The 22,632-nt window shown below is 43.1% G+C and overlaps 1 protein-coding gene across 3 annotated transcripts in view; it reads right to left on the bottom strand.

The window, feature by feature from the left end:
* Positions 1–22,632, bottom strand: part of OLFM2 (olfactomedin 2) — a 216,170-nt gene that overhangs the window by 63,159 nt on the left and 130,379 nt on the right. The window lies entirely within an intron of this gene.

Genomic DNA, 22,632 nt, shown 5'->3' with positions numbered 1-22,632 from the left:
ACAATGTTTACTTGGTTCCTGAACTGAAGTTCAATCTGCTGAGTGTTTCGCAGATTGCAAAGAAAGGACTGAGACTGTCCTATGATGATAAGAGCTGCGAGATCTTCAAAGATGGAGAGGTATATCCTTCTGCCAGACAGAAAGATGGACTGTATTTGTTGACTTTTGACCAAAGTGATTACATGGAATGTAATTCTGAGTCTAACATGATTTCTCTTGCAGGTGTGACCAAAACGAGCGCCAAGAAGGTGGCCAGGGTCGACAGAGCGTTTCAGCGGGTGTATGCCTTGTCTTGCCGGGAGTCGCTGACGGGGGAGGCCAACAAGGAATCAAGCCGGGCACCTGGAGAGTGCCAAATGCCTCTGAATGACAAGGCTTGATATCAACACTATTGTCATTAATAGCTATCAATAAGTTCGGCTGATTTGCATTCCTCAGGAATCTAGCTGAAATTTCTAAAATGTGAATGATTTGGTAGCAGAAATTTATATATACACATAGATAAATACACACACAGAGAAGTACACATATGCAAGCATATGTGCAGGAACACATTTTCTTGTTACAAACCATGCACATTCTTGTGTGCGAGTAATTTACATGCCAAATTCAAGACAGAAATTAGCTCGGTTGTGACAAAGAAATACCCCCTCTCTGCTGGATTTCTTTTGGTCTTGCATAGATCATACAAACTTGCGTCTGCATGGTAGGTTACCTCCATGGTGTTTGGTGCAGGTGTCACTTTGCTTACATTGCATTTGCATGTGGCAATTGCTTTCTTCCTCCTGGTGCTTCTGCATTTTTGCTTTCACAAACCATGCTTCACTTGGCACATATAATATATATACAAAATCCCTATTGTCTTGAATGTACATTCAGCTGAATCCACCTTCTTTCCTCTAGCCTTCACTGATCCAAGTTAAAGAGTGACAGAAGTAACAGTCTCAATGCAGGAGGAGTGGGAATCTCAAGGTACAGATGTGGCCCTTTGCGCCTTCCTCCCTTGGAACTCTCTTCAAGCCAGCCCCCTATGCAGCCACATCCCCTCCTCAGCCTTGCTTCACATCTGCGTTGAATATTTTCACTGGGCTGGCATGTCTCCTTGAACCCTGACAATGTCTCATTGCATGGACGGAGGGTAGAGAGGGGCATCCAAGTGTGTTTAGAAGCTAGACTCCTGTACAGAGGAAAGTGTAATTGTTCTGCCCGCTTGTGCCTCTGGTCCCACACACCACTGGCATGTGGCCCCTGGAAGATTGTAAAGAAAGGAATTCAGTCCTTAATCTGGAAAAGGATACCCACCTGATGCCCTTGGGCATGGCCAGAAGGCATGGGATACATGGTCTATGTTTGCATGCAATGCTAAGCCAAACCAAACCATGGCTCAGCATGGATGTCCAAGTGTGCAGGTTCCCAGAAAGGAGATTGCACCTGCATGTGCTGCTGCTTCTCGTGGTCCTCCTGCTACCATGACACCTGGGGTGAAACCAAGGCATAGGTTGTCTTAGTATTCAGTGCAAAGTGGATCACAGTGGCCTTACTGAAGCTAAGCAGCTCTAGGTCTGGTCAGTGCCCAGACAGGCCGCTTGAGGTCCATGATGGGAGAAGCACAGGAAATAAATGTAAGAAGGAAAGGAAAGGGGCTTCTTAGTACCACTTGGGAAAGTGTCCACAGATGCCTAAATGGGCCTCCCTACATCCCTTTGACCCTCATCACCTCCTTTCCTTCTCTCCTCTGACTCTCTTGTTTCTGAGTCAACTCTTCATTTCTTGGCTTACTATTTGGAGTGGATTTTGGCTACTTTGCAAGCCTTGCAACCTTAAGCATCATTTATTCCATTACACACGGATACCAACCCTCTCACCCTCTGCTGGGGTTGCGAAGCATATTTAGGGCAATTATGTAAACATTGCCAGGAACAGGCCTCCCTCAGCACATTCAGCATTCAAAAACGACACGTTCTCTCAACTTACTTCCAGCGATTATTTGCCTTATTCCACCACAAACACCCTAAATCACTCAAGCGTACCTTCCTTTACCCAAACCAGGCACTTCCCTCCCCTTTCCCAGCTTTTTCAATTTCATCCAGCATAAACAGTAAAGTAATTTTATTTGGGGGGCTTTAAAGAAACTAGATTGCAAGTAGTGTTCTTTCAATGGTTATTTATTTAGTAACATAGCCCCTGCTGGTACTTTATGGCTATGGCTGGGGCCTCTGAAGGGACCTATTTAAGAGGCATTTTGCAGCATGTTGTAATAAAAGTTTAATCAGCTTCCAGCCTCCCTTTTCTTTCTTTCTTTCTTTCTTTCTTTCTTTCTTTCTTTCTTTCTTTCTTTCTGTATAAGCATGCACATTTGTGTACAAAAAGCCAAGACAGAAAGACAGGAAACACAGCTTGCCCAAGGATCCCTTCTGTGATACAGACAGGAAACAAGCAGTCATTAAAACACACAAACAAATGTCTAAAGTAACAACAACTTGAAAGTGACCTTGAAATCCATATTGGTGGCAGAGGACAGGCTGGCTTGCTTGTTTTGTGTCCAAGCCTTTTTGGAGATGCTAAAACAAGCTTTATTTCAGCTGGGACTCCACACTCCCCCCCCCCCCAGCACCCGAGGCTATTTGATTGCCAAGGTGCCACCCAGAAAGTAAGAAAACCACCATGTGTAGACAGAGCAGCTGTCCCCAGTAAATGCTGCATCTGCAGATAGAGTCCCTCTTTCACAGAACAATTCAGGGTGCAAGAAACTCTTGTCCTCAAACCACAGGGTTGAAGTTTGCGAAAAAGGTAAAATATCTGGGTGTAAATATGACCACAAAAAAGATGGAATTTGTACAAAGACAACTATGAAAAGCTATGGAAAGATCTTAAAAGAGATTTGGATATCTGGACAAGGTTGAAACTATCTTTGTTGGGCCGAATTTCTGCAATAAAGATGAATGTATTGCCTAAGTTGTTACTTTTGTTCTAAGTACTTCCTATCATTGATAAGTTGAATTGTTTTAAGCAATGGCAAAAGGTATTATCTAAATTTATCTGGCAGGGGGAAAACCCAGAATTAAGTTTAAATTATTAACAGATGTGAAAGAGAGAGGGGGTTTCTCCCTGCCAGATTTAAGGATTTATTTTGAAGCTGCAGCCTTTTGCTGGTTGAAAAAATGGTGTTTATTGGAAGATACAGATGGTTTAGATTTGGAAGGTTTTGATAATGTATTTGGTTGGCATGCATATTTATGGTATGACAAGATAAAAGCTCATAAAGGATTTAAAAATCATATAATTAGAAAATCTTTGAATAATGTTTGGATAAGATACAAGGTTTTGTTAGAAAGGAAAACACCCAGGTGGATATCACCATTGGAAGCTAAGACCCATAAAAGTTTGAATATGAAAAAGACATAGTTGAAGTATAATGATATTCTGATGGAAATAGGGGACCAATTTAGATTAAAATCTTATGATCAGTTGAAAGATAAAATAGATGATTGGTTCCAGTACATCCAGATAAATGAAGTGTTTAAAATGGATAAGAAAATTGGTTTTCAAACAGAGAAATCCAAACTGGAAACGGAATTATTAGATACAAAAACAAAAAACCTATCTAAGATGTATAACTTATTTCTGGAATGGCATATGAAAGATGAACAAGTGAAATCTGTAATGACTGAATGGGCCAGGGATGTGGGGCACAATATCATGATGGTGGATTGGGAGAAATTGTGGGAAAAGGGAATCAAATTTACACATTGTAATGTATTAAGAAAAAAATTAATGAAAATGATGTACAGATGGTATTTAACACCAGTGAAGTTAGCAAAAATGTATCATACTCATGATAATAAATGCTGGAAACGTAGAGAAAAAGAAGGAACCTTTTACCACATGTGGTGGACCTGCTCCAAGGTAAAAGGCTTCTGGGAAAGGATTTATAATGAATTGAAAAAAGTGTTGAAAAACACATTTAGTAAAAAACCAGAAGCCTTTTTACTTGGTATAGTGGGGGATGAAATCCCCAAAAAGGATATTACTTTTTTTTCTGTATGCCACAACAACTGCGAGAATATTGGTAGTGAAGAATTGGAAGAAACAAGATTTACCAACTGTCGAAGAATGGCAGATGAAGATGATGGACTATATAGAACTTGCCAAACTGACCGGGAGACTCCGAGACCAGAGAAAAGAGACGGTGGAAGAAGACTGGAAGAAGTTTAAGAAATATTTGCAAAAATATGTTAATATTTAAATCTTAAAATAGCTTTGGAAGTGGATATAGGCTGTAGGGTTAGAAGTAGAAGATAGGGTATTTTAAAATAGTATTATTTGTAAGTGATAAAATGTGAAGTTATTTTAAGTGTGATTAAAAAAAAAAGATGGTTAGAAATTATGATATATGTAAACTGCTAAAGATGAAACAAAATGAAAATCAGACAGGAGGGACTTGCGGAAGCCCACTTAACAATCTTTAGAAAAATAAGGATATGACAAGAATTTGTTTGTATTGTTTGTTTTTCTGTTTGTGTTCTTTATTTCTGTTATAAAATGAATAAAAAATTTTGAAAAGAAAAGAAAAGAAACTCTTGCCGTCTTTTCCAGCTGGCACCCTGTCTTAAGGCCATCAGCCCCAGGTGGAGCTTCTAAGAGCTGGTTTTGATTCTTGTTCCTTGGGAGTCACTGTATCACTTTAGAAAAATACCATCACCCTGGGCCCTAGCAGCTTTAAGAGGTCATTGGCTCCCCTCTTGCATTCCTGCCTCCTGTGATTGGTCCCTGACCCAATCCATGTCCATGTGGGAGCTGGTGCAGTTCACCCCAGTGATGGCTAGCCCCAGTGGCCCAAACCACGCCAACCCCAGTAAGCTAACGTAGGGCCCCTTGACCATGATCAAGTCTAACTGCTGCTTCTGCCCTTGATATTGTACATTGAAGGTTCCCACCCCCATTGTGGGGACTTTGCATTTTTGGAAGTACCGGAGGGTGAATGGGGCCAGCCTAAGCTTGGGGCCACCGCTGAGACACAATCTCCTTAATCTCTGTGCCAAGATTATGGACAGGGTTGAGCCTGTATCAAGCTCTATGCGGCACGGGGCTCCCTCTATCTGTACCTCAATGTAATTTTTTTTGCATTGGAATGAGGCAACTGGTATACCTGACGGTCTGTGATTTCCATCGAGTTGCCTTGGTGTGTTGGACCGTGGGGCCTGGGACTCTTGGGTCAGCCATCTGATGTGAGGCATTGGCCAGGTCGGGCACAACACACCCAGGCAATGTGTCCCGCTTTTCTGCATTGTCGGCATTTTGCGTTGCGGAAATGGCAAGTCCTCCACTAATGGCTCTCATCGCAGCTTGTGCAGTTCTCCTCTTCCGTCCGAGGCTATTGTGGTGGATGTGCAGCTTGTGTGTGCTGCAGCACTCAGTGTACGTCCTCCCTGTTGGATTCTGAGTTGTCGGTGAGGTCCTTGTGGTGGACCCTTGGTTGGGACGCCGAGTTCGGCAAGAATCCTTGCGCTGACCTCTCGGCAGCTTCAGTTGCCAGGGCCTCCTTTGGGTGACCTGGAACATCAGGTCCTTCTTGGTGCAAAGGTGCCACTGCAGCTTCTCGTCCCTCAGGCCACTGATGAGGCGGTCGCGGAGCATGTTCTCCGGCTCTGTGAGGTTGCAGAGCCGGGCGGCCTGGTGGAGGGAGGTCACATACCCGGTTATTGTTTCTCCGGGGGTCTGCTGCTTTGCTTAGAAGGCGTTGCGACATGCTACCACCGAGGGCTGTGGCGAGAAGTGCCCCTTCAGCCGTTCCATTATCATGTTGTAGGGAATGGTCACAATATTTGCGGGTGCAAGGAGAACTCGGACAATCTCGAACATTTCTTCTCCACAGATGCTGAATAATGTCGCCCACTTCTTGGCTACATCAGTGACGTCCTTTGCCTCCAGGAGGAACTGGAAATGGGTGGGGTATCCTTCCCAGTCTCCTGAGGCTGGGCTGAACGACATGAAGCTGCTGTCTGTTGCCATTCTGGGTCCTTGGGTCCCAGTAGCCTGGATGCGTGGTGCAATGCAGCGGTGTTGCCAGTGGCGGCTGCGGTGCGGTGTGCGGACAGCTCAGCGGGATCCCACCTTTGTTGCCAGTGAAATATACTTGGAGTCGCATAGTGATTTCATGCTCTTTATTGCAGATCGTAAAACAGTGAATGGATTTCCCCCCAAACCTCAAGCTTTACATACATTATTTACACAATGCGTCCTGTCTGATTGGATGATTCTGCTTCCCTCCTGGAGCCTGATTGGGCTGCTCCTGCAGGCCAATCAGGTTGTTGCATTCTAGGATCCTGCCTGCCTATTGGTCTAGGATCCAAGCTTAGTACATAACAACTTCGCTTTCTTGTCCGCAGACTTGGGCAGCCAAACACTGTCTATGTGCAGCCCATAGGTCAGCCTGATTCAGAAGAGGTCAGAGGGCTTCTGCACATCAGACCAATCATTTTAATGAGTGGGGAGATGGCAAAAATCCTCCTCAGATGATTTGCATAGATCAGCCAAGGGTGTTGTTGCTGTGTGTGTCCCATGTGTATATGTGAGATTGTGTGTGCAGGAAAGGGGCCGTCACACCCAGTGCTAGCATGCAGCCCCCAGAAGATTAGCCAAGGGCAAATGCAGTCTTCAGACCAAAAACTAAAATTAAAATTAGCTCGTCCAGCTCTATTGCTGGTCCCTGTCATGAGGCTTGGCCTCAAGCAACTGATTTTGGGTGCTGCTACAGGACAGCAAGCTGTGATTAAATTTAATTTAACTCTGATCACCTGCACATGCCACTCATTCTGCTACATAAAATGTAACGATTTTGTGTTGTAAAAGTGATGTTTAAACTGCTAGCTTGGCAGATGAAAAAAAGACAAAAATTAAACACTATCACAAATCTGGATGTGGAAGGAAAGAACATACAGAATCCATTGGAGATTAGAAAGTGCTTCCAGAGATATTTTAAACAACTATATACACAAGGGCCACAGAAAGAGACTGATTTAGACCAATTTTTAAGAACAAATGGATTACAAAAAATCTCTCAAGAAAATAAGATAATGTTGAATCACAAAATTACAGAACAGGAGGTAGAAGGTGCCATTCAGAACATGCAGTTGGGTAAATCTCCAGGGCCGGATGGTCTAACCTCCAAATACTATAGATCTTTGAAAGACTGGTTAATTCAGCCACTAAAGGAGGTCTGTAATGAAATTTTGGAGGGGGAAAAGGCACCAGAGTCGTGGAAGGAAGCTTACATTACACTTATACCGAAAACTGAGTCTGAAAAGACACAACTCAAGAACTACTGCCCCATATCCCTGCTTAATGTGGATTACAAAATTTTTGCTGATATCTTGGCTAATAGATTTAAAAAGGTATTAGTTGAAGAGATACATAAAGATCAAGCCGGCTTTCTCCTAGGTAGACATCTGTCTGACAATACGAGGAATATAATTAAAATTTTGGAGAAGCTGCAAGTGAACATCAATACCAAAGCAGTTTTAATTTTTATAGACGCGGAAAAAGCTTTTGATAATATTTCTTGGAATTTTATGAAGAAAAATCTTCAGGGAATGGGGGTGGGCCAAGGGTTTGAAAATGGTATAAGTGCAATTTACTCAGAACAAAAGGCTAAGTTAATAGTTAATAATGTGATGACAGAGGAATTTAAGATAGAGAAAGGGACACGACAAGGCTGCCCAATTTCCCCATTGCTTTTTATTTCGGTTCTGGAGGTTTTGCTGAATATGATTAGAAGGGACCGTCTGATTAAAGGTATTCAGGTCGGAGCCAAACAATACAAATTGAAAGCTTTTGCAGATGACCTAGTTTTGACGTTACAGGAGCCAGAATCTAGTACGAAAAGAGTATTAGAATTGATTCAAGAATTTGGTCATGTGGCAGGATTTAAGCTGAACAAGTCAAAAACTAAAGTGCTTGAGAAAAATTTTACACCAATTGAGAAAGAGAGGTTTCAGAAGGAGACAGGTTTAACATTAGTTAAGAAAGTAAAATATTTGGGGGTTAATATGACTGCTAAGAATTTAAATTTATTTAAAGATAACTATGAGAAATGTTGGATAGAAGTGAAAAAAGATTTGGAAATATGGTCAAATTTGAAGCTTTCCTTGTTGGGTCGAATTGCAGCTATAAAGATGAATGTATTGTCAAAAATGTTATTTCTGTTTCAATCATTGCAAATTTTGGACAAGATGGACTGTTTCAAGAAGTGGCAGAGAGACATTTCCAGATTTGTCTGGCAGGGCAAGAAGCCTAGAATAAAATTTAAAATATTAACTGACGCAAAGGAAAGAGGCGGATTTGCCCTGCCAGACCTTAAACTTTACTATGAATCAGCAGCATTCTGCTGGTTGAAAGATTGGCTGGTTCTTGAGAACACAGACATTTTGGACCTAGAAGGTTTTAACAACGTTTTTGGATGGCATGCATATTTGTGGTACGACAAGGTTAAAGCACATAAAGCATTTAAAAACCATATTGTCAGGAAAGCATTGTTCAATGTCTGGATAAGATACAAAGATTTATTGGAAAATAAAACCCCAAGGTGGTTGTCACCAATGGAAGCGAAGGCTCAGAAAAAGCTCAATATGGAGGCCAAATGGCCGAAATATTGGGAAATATTGGAACAAGAAGGAGACAAATTGAAATTGCAGAGTTTTGAGAAATTAAAAGATAAAGTGTGAGACTGGCTTCATTATTATCAAATAAGAGAGGCCTATAATTTGGACAAAAAAAATGGCTTCCAGGTGGAAAAATCAAAATTGGAAACAGAACTGTTAGATCCCAAAACTAAGATACTTTCAAGAATGTATAACTTGCTGTTAAAATGGAATACGCAGGATGAAACGGTTAAATCTGTTATGATTAAATGGGCACAAGATATTGATCATAACATTATGTTTGCTGACTGGGAACAGTTGTGGACCACCGGCATGAAATTTACGGCATGTAATGCCTTAAGAGAGAATATTATGAAAATGATATACAGGTGGTACATGACACCAGTCAAGCTTGCAAAAATATATCATTTGCCCGATAATAAATGTTGGAAATGTAAAGAAAATGAAGGTACATTCTTTCACCTTTGGTGGACGTGCCCAAAGACTAAGGCTTTCTGGGAGATGATATATAATGAAATGAAAAAGGTATTTAAATATACCTTCCTGAAGAAACCAGAGGCCTTTCTCCTGGGGATAGTCGGCCAACTGGTGCCAAAGAAGGATAGAACTTTCTTCATGTATGCAACAACAGCAGCAAGAATACTTATTGCAAAGTATTGGAAGACACAAGAGTTACCCACCCTGGAAGAGTGGCAGATGAAGGTGATGGACTATACGGAATTGGCGGAAATGACTGGCAGAATCCGAGACCTGGGAGAAGAGTTGGTGGAAGAAGACTGGAAGAAATTTAAAGACTATCTGCAGAAACACTGTAAAATTAATGAATGTTAAAATGATGTTGGATTGAAAATAAGTGGCATTAGCAACAAAGTTAATAAGAATATGCAAAAATGAATTGATAATGGATGAAAATATAGAGTTATAATATGTTAAGATATAGAGTTAAGATAAACGAAAGAGGGTAAGGATTTGCTGATTTGATTATTTAAATGGGAATACAAAAAGGGGAGGGAGAGGCCAAGGAAACAAGCTAATGAGTTTAAAGTTACAAAAAACGGATTTGTTTTTAATTCTTTTTTATCTATTTGTTTTTTGTATTTTGTATTTTTATTCTTCTTTTTTCTTTTTTATGTAATTTTGTATGTTCTTTTTTATCTTTTTCTTTCTATAGGACTTTTTTCTATTTTGTAAACTTATGTTTTTGTAAAATCTCAATAAATATCTTTTTTTTAAAAAAGTGATGGTTAAAGAGGCACAGAGTGTGATAGAAATAAATGGCTTTTTTAAAAAGGAGGGTGGTGTCTGTTTTCGTAAGGCTGAGTTGTCGAGGAAGAGACATCACTTGTGTTTTCTGCCTCTTGCACCCAAATGGCCTGGGCCAGCCGTGGGGACTTCTCTGTGTAAACAAGAGGTGAGGACTGAGGGGATTGAGGACATCAACCTTGAATCATCATCGGCATTTATGGCATCCTGATGGTATAAACAAGCCATGGTGACCCATCTGCACTATTCCTCTGAATTGGTAGCAGCTCAAGCTGAGCTCTCTGCTGTGCAGATCTATGAAGAAGGCAGCTTCTGACCCGTCCCTCTTCCCTTCCAGGTATTTCAATCCTTGCCAAGGTCAAGCAGTGACCTCACTGTCACCTGAGCCCTGCTGGTGCTCAAGGGAAGATTTATAGCTATGTTATGCTGCATCATCAGGAGGCACGTTTTTCTCACTACTCCCTGCTGTGAAGAAATGCCTCTCTGACTTTCTCCAAGGAGGGCTGTGCGTGTCATCTCAAATGATTTCTCTTGGGCTAGACAAGAGCCAACTGCACACTGCTGCCTTTTGCTTAGGCTTGATCTTCTACCACAACCACTACTCACACCTGAGAGGAGGAGTTATTAGAGAGTATTTCTCTCATCAGTACCAAAATGCAGCAGACGACAAAGGAAGGGTCTGTACCTGGCGCCTTCAAGCAAATAGATAACCTGTGACTCTCCAGCTGCTGCTGAACTCCAATCTCAGCCGTGCTGGCCAATGGCCAGACATGATTTGAGCTGCAGTCCTGCAATATCTGGAGGGCTGCAGGTTCTCCACCTCTGAAATCTGGCAAGATTTGTGTCTTCAGAAGGGGTGGCCTCACCTGAAAATTTCATTCAATTCTACCCTAAATGTTACAGAAGTTCACTTTTTAAAAAATGCAAAGGTGACCAGCAAAAATGCCCCTGGGCCTATTTGCCTGTAATATGGCAAGAGCAAATATGCCTGCAAACGTCATCCACTTCTGTCAAAAGAAAATAAAACATATAGCTGCTTTTTTATCTCCTAATAGTAAATAGTGAGGAGAGAACACTTACAACCCCTGGGTAAAATCAGGCAGCCTGTGAAAGTCCATAGCAGCCTCTCCCAGCTCCTACTAATCTAAATAAAGTATTCCAAAAGGATCTCCTGCTCTTGCCCTGCTCTATATGAAATGTCTTCTCTGTTACTTCTCTTTTCCTGAAGATAACTTGCTTTAAACCAAAGCATTTGCATCCACAATAATTAAAATGAATATTTTGTCATGATTTCACTGAGGGAAATAGGAGTGGCAGGGGCAGGAAAGAAAAAGGTTGTATGCTATTGTATAGGTCAGGAACAAACAAATTAGAAGAAAAGAAAAAGAAAAGATGTTACAGGGAGAGAACAAAGTATTGGATGTATTGACATTCAGCACAGAGAGTGTGTGGAAAGCGGAGGAACTGGCTGCAGAGAACATGGCACAGCTCTTTTTATGATGAAGCTAACACGTACAAATTGAAAGGGAGGAAGAGAAACAAGGTGTGCATTAATGGTAAAATAGAATCACTTTTGTTATTCCCTGATATCTTAGCTACAGCCAGAAGGCTCCTTCAGATAGGACACTTCTGGCTATTATGTGAAATAAGGCCTGACGTGTGAGAGTGAGACATTTCACCAAATTATGATTTATTGTTGTGGGGTGGGATGGATATGTATGTATGATTGTATGTATGTATGTATTTGTGTACACACACACACACACACACACACATGATAATAATAAAAGGAATAATTTGGCTGGTGTGCAAGCTGCACCCTCTCCTAGGGAAGGGGAAAACTTGCCACAGTCTTCCAGACTGTCTCCCTCACTTCCAAACTAGACTCTTGCAAATGCCAGGGCTGTTTGTGAGAAGCATTTGGCGGGAGTATAGTAGGAATATAGCTGGTCCCTCCCAAACACAGCAGTGAGATTGTGTAGCAGGACTTGCTACTCTATGAGCACACTGCACCTAGGTACACCAGGCACAATTAAAATGTTAGGCCTTTAATGGTCTGGGTCTAGGATAACTAAAGTACTGACTACTCCTATATGCTGAGATCATTGTGAAAGGCTCTCTTCCTCTTACAAGCCAGTGTGGTGTAGTGGTTAGAGTGTTATACTAGGAGCAGGGAGACCAGGGTTCAAATCCCCACTCAGTATGGGTGACCTTGGGCCAGTCACAGCCTCTCAGCCTAACCAATCTAGCAGGGTTGTTGTGCACTCCACCTTGAGCTCCGTGAAGGTGAGATATGAATGCAATGAATAGAAGCTCCTCTGTTAGATGAGTAGAAAAAGGTGGCAGAAACAGGAGACATAATGCGAGTGATGCTTAGGGTCAGGAATATTCTCTCCAGAAAAGCCCATCTAGTCCCTTTCCCTTTAGACACCAAATGAAAGCAATTCTAATTTAGCACATTTCTGAAAAGAAGAGAAGGGGGAACAATAACTTCAGGAAGCTGTTCTACAGTTTTGCATTTGCATGACTTGCTTATTTCTTTATTAATCTCAGCTAGCATAATTAATGGTCAGTGATTATGGCAGCTGGAGTCCAGCAATACCTGTAGGGCCACAGGTTCCTCACCCTTGCTGTACACACTTACCTCGCAAGGTCCCGCTGAACTCAGTGGAATCAGAATTGTAGCATTGGAAGGGACCATGAGGGTTGTCTAGTCCAACCCTCTGCAATGCAGGAATCTTTTGCCCAATATGGGTCTTGAACCCACAACCCTAAGATATATGGTTACTTACTTCTGAGTACTTGACCTGCAGAGAATTGTGCTGTTTCATCTGCTGCAGCAACAAGAAATCCATGTGGCACCTTAAAGACTAGACACCACTTAGTATAATTCATCATTTGACTAATTAAAAAGATGCTTCAATTAATCAGGTAGCAGGTTTTTAAAAACACTGCCACCTTTAATTTAAGTATTTAGTACCTTCTTAGAATGTACCTTCTTAGAAGAGGCATTTCTCCTCCTTAGGAACAAGGGAAGAAGTTGCCTTTTACAAGGTCTGACCACTAGCTCACCTAGTCTAGTATTCTCTACACCAGCGGGGGGGACGGGATGACTTTGACCCTTTAGATAGATGTACCTGGATAACAACTCCCATCAGCCCCTACAGTTATGGCCAATGACTTGGGATGATGGGAGTTGTAGTTCAGCAACATCTGCAGGACCAAAGGCTCCCCAAGTCTATTTTCCACTGACTGCCAGTAGACCTCCAAGGCTCTTTTCCAGCCCTTACCTGGAGATGCTGGTGCTGAACATGGACCTTCTTCAGGCAAAGCATAGGCTGTTCCACTAAGCTACGGACAATCCTTTCTCTCAGGAGGCAGTGACTTTTCTGAGATGGTGCCTTCTGTGACATATATGCACATAATCTAAAGCACAAAGCTTGTTTCCCTCCCTTTAGAACAATGGCTTTATTCATAGGCAAATGAATGCAGATGGAGGCCATTAAAACTCATGCAATGAATCAACTGAGATCTCTTAGAGTTATAAACTAACTAAGTGCTAAAAGTTTAAAACAAATGATGAAATACAAAAATGGGAAAAAGAAAAGGCAATACCAGAGGGACCTAATATGTTGGGTTGGGGCAGAAAATCTTGGGGCAGTGGGGGAGGGGGGGAGGAGAGGGCAGAAAAATCTTTGAGAAAAACAGGTCTCTCCGGTACTGATAATCTGTGGTGGGGGCATTGCAGACTTGTGATAATAAATGTTTGTTTGTTTGTTTATTTATTCATACATACCCCGCCCATCCGGCTTGGTTTCCCCAGCTGGACGGGACTGGACTGGGTTGTCACTGGGGTACGGGGAGTATGGTGTTTCCTGCTTGGCAGGGGGTTGGACTCGATGGCCCTTGTGGTCTCTTCCAACTCTATGATTCTATGATTCAGCTTTGTTGCATGGAAGATCACAATCTTTGCTCTTTGAAGATCACTACAATTTCCTTCCTTAAGACCAACCACATTCAGAGGTCCATGAAAGGCTTCTGCATTAATCTGCAACCACTGCATTTGCTTGCTATGACCACAGTCCCAAGAAAGCTCAATAGACACACAGGAGAGCCAAGGGCTTAGGCTGCAAGATCTACCCTACAGACCCCTCCATCCCCCACCACACACAATAAGGGCAAGCTGAGACATTCATTCCAGGCAATGAATCAGGACAAGTGGTGACTGGTGCTCCCTACCCATCCTCACTACAGGACTAACCACTGCTGCTATTTGGTCCTCCACTGACAATCCATGTGCTGGCTGCTCTCTGCTACCCCAATGTCTCCCTCCAGGGAAGGATCCTTTCTTAGATCAAGGCATTGTAAGGCGAGGTGGCCTTGGAGAATCTCCATGCCATTGGCCCACTACTGTGGCATACACTGTTTAAATATCTGTCACTATAGCAAAGTGGTCAATGACCCTCTCACAGAGATTTCTGAGGCCATTCACCCCAGTTGCTCCAGTGCCTCAGTCTGGCAAAGAACTCTACAAACATAGGGTCCTTCCTCAGATCAAGGTGTGAGGGAGATCCTGCAGGCTGTGCCCATGATCCTTAACTATTGGACATGCTGGCTGGACGCTGATGGGAGCAGGTGTACAGCAACACCTGGAGGAACACAGGTTGCCCACCCCTGCCTTAGAGCATGAGCTGGCCAAACAAACTCCAATTGGACACTTCATACAACTATCCCTGAGTTAGGCCCGTCCCCTGCAGTTGTCATGCACACAAGAATTCTGAGGAGCTGTCCTTTGGAGTTGCAGCTGTCCCTCCTTCTGCCTTCCAATACACTGTGATGTGAGTCTGGTTTAACACATTAGGAATCAGGCTGAGATTACAACCAGCATTAAAAACTATCAATAAAAGCCAGGATAAAGCCAATGTGCCGTATCCAGGGCTTTGTGAGCCATAAAAGGTTTTAAAAGGCAATTTAGTGGGGGGGGGGGGAATAGGTATATTTAAGACAAATCCTATGTTTCTCATAAAACAGGGAGGGAGGGAGGGAGAGGGTTGGCACGAAATAGCTCAAAGAATTGGCTATTTGGAAGTCACCATGTCTCCTTGCTTTCTGTGCCTCCACTCTAAACTCAATTCTTTCTGGATCAATAAAAACATATGAAAATGGAATCAAAATAGCTAGAGGCTTGTGGGGATAAGAACTAACACCCTTCCCTGTTAAGGATGAAAATTAATTCTAACAACACCATCCTGAAAAGAAAAGAAAAACCACTCCCAGAATGTATTTTCCTAAATAGTTAGCTAACTGGATACCAAATACCCAGATTACAGTGTACAAGGATCACAATAAATGCAATATAAAAAGCAACATTAAAACCACAAAATTCTCAAACTCACAGACCTTGATTCACTAGCAAAAAAACAAAACAAAAAACAGGCCAGCAATTGCATCAATCCGTAAAGGCCAGACAGAACAAGTTTGCCCTCAGCAGAAGTTGAAAAGGCATCAGCAAGGGGGACAAGTGTACCTTTGGTTAGGACTGCCATATTTCAAACACTGAAAAATCTGGACCGAAAAGTTGTTGAGCTTTTTTTGCAAAACCGCAGAGAAGGAGAGAAGGCCCTACAACGTTTAACCGTCCCACTGTGCTAAACCGGCATGGTGTGGGGGCTCCAGAAATCGCTTCTGCGCATGTCCAAATACAGAAAATTGCTTCAGTGCAGGCACGATTTCTGGCATTTGGCCATGCACAGAAGCGATTTCCGGCACCGCAGATACGCACAGACATGATTTCCAGTGTCGCGCTGCGCCAGTCCGGCCCACAGAGAATCTCAGTGGGACTGATCTGGCCCATGCCCGGTAAGCCTTGCTGACCCCTGCCCTACAACAAGTCACTGAAGCCATGGCTGTAGCTGGGACTCTCAGCAGGGCCTCTCTAGGCACATTTGAAAGAGGTTTGTCATCTACCTGTGCAATATAAACAGTGCTGGGGAAATGGTGTGCTTGCAAACAGTCATGCCCAAAAGGATGGTGGGAAGTATTTCATTTCTCCCTCAAGACATTGTAGAAAGAAACAGAGCAGGTCTGGGCAACCTATCAGCTGCCAGGTGCAGCTGGACTACAACCCCCATCATTCCTGAGAGTTGACCATGCTGGCTAGGGCTGATGGGAGTTGGAGTCAAGTTATTCCTCTTGTCCAGTTTCTGTTTGCATCTGACTTTGCCATCCCTAGGAGCCCTTCCATCCTTGACCTTTGAAGCCTTTTCTTCACTCTGTCCAATTAAAAAGGAAAGGGAAACCTGCAGGTCAGACCAAACCTCATTAGAAGTGTTGCTTGCTGGAACTCAGGATGCTGAATGTGTTGTTTTCTGAAAACTCTGTAGGCCCTGCTCTCAACTGGCTCCAAATCTATTTGCCCACTCTGATAATTTACAGGCAAGGAAACGGCAGCAGCAGCAAGTAAAGTGGTATGTGGGCAGGAAGTCCAATTTTTCAACCCACCGGGAGACGATAATCTCCAGGGTGCCATTACTCTTCTTTCCTGATCCCTCAGTGTCCCTCCAGCATTCATGGCTGCCCACAGCTCTTTTTCCTGCCTCAACTACAACCTCCCCACTGGAGTAGTTAATTAAATATCAAATGTTTCTAAATGGCAGGAGCAAAGAATACATTGGTGGCGTGAGGGGGTTGGGGAGAAAGGATCATTTATACATTTGTTTGTGACTCACACTGGCCTTGCTGCCCAATCCAGGCAGGGTGTCCTTGGCTTCCCAGGTGGAAATGGAAACAGCAATGCATAACCCTTTGCAACAAAAGGCTGAGATAAAACAAATAAATATCAAGTGCAAGAGCTTTCCACTCAGAGCATCTAAAGGTCATTGTTTCAAAAGTGCATTTTTGCAATGCACTCTTTGCCACTTGCTTGCAATTCAGAACTTTGGGGGAGGTAAAGCGGTGGGGGGGATGGGACGGCTGGGCAGGGGTGCCTCATTCTCCCTGCTTCCCTCCCCTTCTCAAGAATATTTTACATATATCATATGTGTGCGTGTACATGCACACTCAAACAAAGGCTGAGTGATGTCACAAGGCCGAGTTTCCCATGATGCCACAGGGTTTGGAAGTCTGAAACCTGACAAGAGGGTTGAACTTGAGAGTCTGTCTCAGTACAGCTATATATTTATTTATAAAAATAGTTATGTACCATTCATTAAAAAAACATCAGAGCAGTTTACATAAAACCATACCATTAAAACCACATAAAAATCTTAAAATCAGGGATCAGCTAGCTATTATGAAAGATGTATTCTTAATTGCCTCTGTAATACTGATAGAATAGAAAAGCTTTCAGCAGGCCAGAGATATGAAGGTCCAGGGGTATGCAATCAGGGAAGAGATGATGGTGGGCTTTAAAAAAATATATACTTTATATATTAAAAATATATTTTGAGCGATTAGTGAGATTTTTAAAAAGCACTTTTCAGTGTTCTACTTACTTCTCTGCTGCTAACTTCTGGACCAGGGCAATTCACTGCCAGCCGTGTCCTAGCTGTGCCTTCAGTTGCTGCCATGGGGAGGAAGGGTAAGCTCAGCTAGGCTAGCACAGCTGCACACTCAGGGAAAACCATCAAGTCTGTAGGTGTGCCAGACCAGCAGATAGCCCTAATATAACTTACCATCCTGAAGTGCCAAACACAGACCCTCCAAGTGTCCCTATATTCCAGGGACATCCCTGATTTAGAGGAGCCATCCCAGTTTCCGATTTGATCCTGGAATGTCCCACTTTTTCTTAGGATATCCCTATTTTCCTTGGAGAAACGTTGGAGTTATCCGACACCTGAGCCGTCTGAAGGGTATAGGAAAGTTTTTTAATGTTTAATGTTTTATTATGTTTTTATGTAGGTTGGAAGCTGCCCGGAGTGGCTGGGGCAACCCAGTAAGATGTGTGAGGTATAAATAGTGAAATTATCATTATAAAAAGGGACTTCCCTATTTTCATCAGAGAAATGTTGGTGGGTTTGCAGACAGGAGACTTGGAACCAAAGCCTGATACTTGACTTCTCTACCCCTGCAGAAAGAAGTGAAAGTTCACAAAGCATAGACAGCAGGCACATCATACCTTACAGAGATTAGTAACCATCTCCACACCTTGTAGCGGCTGATTCTGTGACTGCAGCAGCCTGATTTGTGGGATGCTGTCACTAAAGGCAAATCTACACCACAAGATGCTTCAACAGAGACCTGTAGTGCTGCACGGAAGCCAGTCTAATTTGCAGCACCCGCACCAAAATACAGTCTGGGGGGAGCCAGAGACAGCAAAACAGGTATAAGTATAAAGCAGACTTAGGTTTATACGGTGCAGATCTACGAAAAATAGGCTCTTCATTTTGTTTTCCTGCATAAAATTCCCAGCCATTGGGTGACAGTATTACTGTACCATCTTGGCTATTGCAATTTTCAGTGCAAATGATCGATAGGACTCAAGAGTAATAGTGCCCTTAGCACCCAATAGATCAGTGTGATTTGTCTCATATCCTGACCTGCAAATGCAGACCATAAAGCCAAACCTCTGCTGAGAAATGGAGCTCCTTTCCAATCTCAGCTCCATTAAGGGGGAGGGGACCCAGAGCACCCCCAAGCAACACTGCCAACTGATGGCCGCTTAAGTGTCTCTTGTGGAGCTCAGAGAGAGCAAACAAACTTGGAGACTCCACTGACCAGCTGTTGCCTATTCTGTGCTTTCAGTCATGTTAACACATTCTGAGCTGCAAGGCAAGACCCATATGCTGGGGTTGCCTAGTCAGGCTCTTGCTATGCCACTTTGCCGTCTCAACTGGACATAGAAGAAGCAAGTAGCAAAAGCTGCCATACCCTCCAAGTGCCCCTATTGTCCAGCAACAGTCCCAGAATTGCAAAAACTACCCCGGCTTCTGATTTGATCCTGGAATGTCCCTATTTTCCCCACCAGGGCCACCACCACCAAGTTTGGGGATGAGGAGGAGCCAGCACTTGTCCTGAGCAGCTGCAGCTGCAGGGGAGCATCCCATTGCCTCTCCTGGGCCCCTCCCACTGGCCTCCTCCCTTGGGCAGCTCACAGCTGCTGCTGGGGAGCAGGCAAGGAGGAGGAGAGGCTGCTGAGGCCCAGCCCTGCTTGATGCGCTGGCTTTGAGCTATAGGCAGAGGGCAGGGCCACCAGGGCGAGCAGAGTGGAGCACAAGGAGTCCTGATTTTTAAAAATCAAAGATGTACTTGCCCCTTTCTATATATTGGTGTGTGTTTTTCCTTTTGTAAATCTGCCAGAGAATAGAATAGAATAGAATAGAATAGAATAGAATAGAATAGGGATTAATGGATTTTCTCAGGATGGTGGCTGCCGTGTGTGCTGTGTCCCATTGGTGAAGTGGTGGCGGCACTCTCCCTTCTTCTGAGGGAAATGCTCTGCAGTGGCTGGTGTGTGTTTGTGTGGAAAGGACAAAAACGGTGGGTCAAGGAGGGTCAGTTGCAGGGGAGTGAGAAATGTTGGAGGGTATGTGCTGCTGAAAGGTGAGTAAGTAGTAGCTAGATCTGTGCAACAAGAGGCAACTCTTGCAAACAAGGGGACATGCAGGGGGGATGCAAGCAGGAAAAACTTTATTTCATAGCATTTATATACCACTTGATTGTAAAAGGAAACCCTCTAAGTGATTTATGAAAGGATAAAAGGTACGAAAAGGTGAAGGACCCCTGGACAGTTAAGTCCAGTCAAAGGTGACTATGGAGTGTGGGGCTCATCTCGCTTCAGGCCAAGGGGGCCTGTTTGCCCACAGACAGCTTTTCCGTGTCATGAGGCCAGGAGGACTAAACCACATACCTGTGATGCAGCTAAATAATTACAGACCCTGGAGTTAATGGACCTACCAGGGATTGTTTTGCAGCATGTTTATTTGGCTACTTTTGTTGCAGCCACTATGCATTCTCCCCACCCCACCCCCCCAATCCCAAAATGATGCTGTATCATGGTCAAGCATCTGGAAACAGAACTATTTTGAAGTGATTGCCATTGTCTACAAAAGCAATAAACTTCAAATTAAACATAAAATGTGAAAGAGCTGATCACATTCCTAAATGGTAAGGGGTAAATTTTGGTACATTCCAAAAACATCCAAATATGGCCATGTATTTTTTGGGTGGGGACATGTAGACCACCCCTAGTTTAGACCCAGTCCAAACTTATGAGCTGTCTTACAGCGTCTTTTATACCAGGACTCTCCCTATTTTTTGTAATTGTGGAGATTTTTGGAGTGGGGAACGGCAAGTTTTAAAAACTGTTTATTAAGTTGCATTTTGAATGGTTGTAACCTGCTCTGGAACTTTAGGGAGAAGGGCAGGTAATAAATCAAAATCACCACCACAATCACGTCAGTTCCATCCAGATGTTGTTTGACTCCACTCCAGGTCTGTCATCACCAGCTAAGATGGGCAATGATCAGGGATTCTGGGAGCTGTATTTAGGGAGGGGAGGGAAACTGTTTGGTTGATGTTTTCATGAAAATCTACCAATTGTGCACTACCCAAATCAAGATACACGTCAAAACAGAGCTATCCTTTGAAATTTGCACTTCCCTGAATTTTGGCATGAAGTTCTCCAACCAAAAATAAAACAAAATAAATGCGTATAGTATGCATCCCTCATTTGATTTCTTGACAAATTTACAATGGGCCTCACAACCACAAACGCTGCTTGCACTGCATCCCATATATACTTAGCAAGGGATATGGACTTTACAGTCCTTGCAATCCTCCCTCTGTTCCTCCCCACACCTGTTCCACCAGCTTCTCTTCTAAACTTGAATCCTTAAGTTCATGCTTCATTTCTTCTACCTTCTCCTCAGTGTCAAATGTGGGCAGGTCTATTAAATCCCACCCTACTGTCTCAAAGTCATCTTCCAAAAACTGTGAGGGCTAGAAACCTACATTATAAAACACATACAAGCACTCCCAGGTTTCTTATCAACAGCTAGCATGTAAATGTGCCAAGTGGGTCCCTTGTTTCCCATCCCTGCCCCCATTTTGAAGCTTTCAAAAGCCATGTGAAAGCTGAGCTTGGCAGACTCTTTTCGCCTGCAACTCCTTTGTGGGGGGCTTCTAGTAATTGCAATTGTAAATTGATGTGATTCTTATTTGGCTAATAAATACTTTATTTGCACGTGCGAAGTCAATAAGAAGCCATCTTCTCTTTGTAATAAGATTTTAACACAATTAATCTGGAGGAGGGGGATTTACTGCTCATCCTGCCATGTGGAGGCTCCATGTGGAGCAATAAAGGCACCATTTGCATCTCATTAAGCAGAAGAAGGTGAGACAGAGGAAGCCTCCATGCATCCTCCCTGGAATCCTAAGAAGCGGAGCTGTCTTGGAGAAGAAAGCACAGCTAACAGAAGGATCAAAGTCTCCGGCTTCCAATTAAATGTTGCAAGAGCAAAGGGCTGTGGGGGAAATGCAGTAATTAAAAGTTGTTTTGAGGGGGGTAGGAAACAGGTCTTGTACCTAAATGAGAGCCCAAACCTGAGATTTACCCCTTTCTTCCTTGTTTTAGCAATGGGACAGCAGTCTATGCGTTCTGATGCACAAAGGGCAACGCTGTGACCCCTCAAGCTCTGTTTTGGAATGAATCCTACAATAGAATGGAAATGAACCCCAACCAGACTGAAAGGTTTGGCTGAGGACCCAAATGTATGATTGGTGTGGAGGAAGGGGACAGGGAGACTCCCCCTTTCTCAACTCCCTCTTGCAACGTATCCAATGATGCTGACTGTTGGGAGACAAAACAAAGCACTTCTTGTCGCAGCGGGTAGGTAAACTATAGAATTTGCTCCGGCAAGATATCACAATGGCCATGAATTGGGATGGCTTTAAATGAGGATTAGAGGAAGGAAGAACAGGCTATTAGTGGCTGCCAGCCATGGTGGCTGTGTTAGTCTCCCTCCGCTGTTGGAGCAGTAGATAGCTTCGTGGTGAATGTCCTGGGAAAAGAGAAGTGTTCTGTGTTCGCTCCTTTCTCAACCAAAATGGGCACAATTCCTGCAGCATCTGTTGGCACTGCTTGAGGAATTTGATATTTGTGAACCCCAATACAAACTGCTGCACCTCCTGGACTACTGTGGAGGCTGGAATTTGGAAGATAGTTATCCTTCAAAGTTAACACTTCTCCAAATTCTGTGATACAGTTCTCAGCTCAACTTGCACCTTTGAAATAAAATACATTGAGAAATAAGTTGGGTTTTTTGAAATACGCTTTCAAAACCTCTTATGTAAATGTGGATTTTCTTGTTTGTTCATTATTATTTTTTTAAAGCATAGATTAATGTAGATATATAACCAAAATACTTGGTCTTATATATGATATTGGCAGCATGAATAGGAATTGCAACTCAATAGGAAGCATCCCAAAATCTTACACAGTGTGCTTGGTTCCACTGTCTCTGGAATATAGCTATAATGGAGAAAATAACACATAATTTGCGATAAGGACTAGAACCTGAAGATGCTTTTTATATGATTTGGCATTCTTTTATGAAATATATAGCAGAACCATCATTTTCAAGATGGACCCATGTCACAAGCTTGGCAAATCTGGAACTAGACTTGATAATCTGGTGATGTTGATAGTCATTACTTGGACTTTGGGGTTTTTTTAACCCAAGTGCAACTGTATTAATTCTATGTGCCTATT

The sequence above is a fragment of the Podarcis filfolensis genome, assembly GCF_964270895.1.
Source record: "Podarcis filfolensis genome assembly, chromosome: 2".
Lineage (NCBI taxonomy): Eukaryota > Metazoa > Chordata > Lepidosauria > Squamata > Lacertidae > Podarcis > Podarcis filfolensis.
Note: the sequence above shows the minus strand (reverse complement) of the source record. Positions and strands in the feature narration are given on the sequence as shown.